The sequence below is a fragment of the Saimiri boliviensis genome, chromosome 1, assembly GCF_048565385.1.
Source record: "Saimiri boliviensis isolate mSaiBol1 chromosome 1, mSaiBol1.pri, whole genome shotgun sequence".
Classification (NCBI taxonomy): domain Eukaryota; kingdom Metazoa; phylum Chordata; class Mammalia; order Primates; family Cebidae; genus Saimiri; species Saimiri boliviensis.
Window position 1 is genome coordinate 137694296 of NC_133449.1, and position 2277 is coordinate 137696572.

The following is a 2277-nucleotide window of genomic DNA, read 5'->3' on the forward strand; positions in this document are numbered from 1 at the left end:
TGTGCTTCCTAGCATCACTTACTTTATAGGGTTGTTGTGAGTAACTGGCAAGTTAAGACATGTAAAATGCTTTCTTTACTTGGGTTCTGCACTCGTGTCCCTCAAGGCAGGGACTTGGGTGGAAATGAATTATTGGGAATGTGATCTCAGAAAGCCACAGCGGTGGCAGAATGAGCTAAGGAAGGAAGAAAAGCCAATAAGGGGTGTGCTGACGACTGAGTTGCCATTGTGGAGAAACTTGAATTTCATCCTGCCAAGGGGTCCTTTTGAGCTGTGTGGTACATTCCCCCAAATCATGAGACTAGAAGGTGGGAAATCTTGGCATTTAGCCACTGGCTGCCATCTTCTCCCGGTTAAATCTGCCCCTTCCCCCACCAAAGTAATTCTGGGTTACACACCCCTCCCCACCCCCGTGCATTTGTGTCCCGTAGTGATGGAGGAAGCCTGCAGGCACAGAAGAAAGACCAGCACAGGAGCTTGATGTGGAAAGTTGTCCCCATCCCAGAAACTACCTATCGCTGCAGGTGAACTCTGGCGCACTAAGACACGATATGGAGAGTGTCAGTGGTGATTGCCGCAGGGCTTTTCAACAGTATCTGGCACACAGTGAATAGTCCATATACTGTAGCTGTAGTGGACGTAGGTTTAACCGTCCAGCATCGCTTCCTATGAGGATCCTTCTGCAGCCTGACATGGTCCTGATTGGCTTGTCAATCAGTTTGCCAGAACTTATCATGGCCAGTCACAGGAGTGGGCTTGTGACCCAGGGCTATCCAAGCAATAGCCATCCCTCTGCTCCAGTGACTGTTTTACAGGCTGGTATGTGATCTGGGCTTGGGCTAACTGAAGACTTCCCGGGAGCATCTTGGTTTACATAAGAGCTAGTGAAGAGAAAGTTCTTTTTCTTTGCCGGAAAATGGAACTCCTCGTTTCCATTTTCCTTAAGCTATTGAGAGAAGCCTTTCTGTCCTACAGAGCCCTGGGTTCTAGGCTGGACATCTCTGCTTTCCAACAGTGAGCATGGCCAGGCCGCCTAACCTCTCTGAAATCAGGGTTGTTATCTGTAAGTGGGGATGATGCCTGCTTTTCCAGGCACTGCCACAATTCAGTGAGGCTATGTGTAAAATGCCTGGCAAGTAGCAGGTCCTCAGCACATGTTAGTTTAATTTCCATGGTTGATCTTGATTCACGTTTACTCCATGGACATGTCTAAACACGGAGCTGGGGCACATTTTTGAAAATGATTCCAATCTTTATGAATGTCAGTGTTTCTAAGTACACCACATGGATCACTTGAACTAGTTTTGACTCCCATGAATGGCGATTGACTTTCTGAGGGCCTCTACTTCCATGGAGAAGCCCCCGCCATGTCCCCAGGAAAAGGCTGAACCACCAGCCCCTCCTTGTCTCACGACTCCTGAGATGTAGAGGACTTCTTTTGTTCCCATTCATGCCAATTCCAGAGGCACCTTACCTCGTGTACCTTGTGACTACATGGACAATGGATGGCTACTGGGAGACTGGCCAAGGAATGGTTTTTCCAATATGGCACCTTCATCTGTTCCACCTCCCACAGCCAGACCTAGTCCAATAGTAAAGTTCATTCTGGGAAGACTTCCCATGGTCTTCTCTCACTTGAGACCTTCTCTAGAGATCCCTTGATTCATCCCTCAATGAATGATTCTGCTTTCAGTATAAAATCTGGAAGTGAAAATCCTTAAAGTGAAATCCATTGATTTCCATAATCCAGTCCTATTGATTTACTACCTTTTCTCTTGATGCATGCAGTAGTTAAATGGACCGTTCCATGGACCTAGCCTGGGCATCCTCACTGATGTGCCTGATGATAGTTATTTCTCCTAGATGGCTCTCTTTGCTTGCTCCTGATAGACGTTTCTCATCAATTACAGCCTCTTTGCCACTCAGCTCATATAGATGCCCAGTACCAAGGCAGGTTCTATGAACAAATTGCCATTTGCACAATATATAAAACGTATTTATTACCACATCATTAAACTGAATTCCTGGATGGCAGGGGCTATGCATTTATTTTGGCAGCCAAGACACTAAAAATATTGTGCCTGGAACATACTAGGCATTTGATCAGTGTTTGAATGAGTGGAGAAACCTGGTTCTGGAGGCATTTGTTACCTGGCTTTCGGACTGGAACTTGTGGGTCATGATTTTTGCTGGGTTACACCTACGCTGTTACTTTTGATCTTCTATGATATATACAATACGATCTCCATTTTAATAGGAGAAAGCTCAGATGCCCAT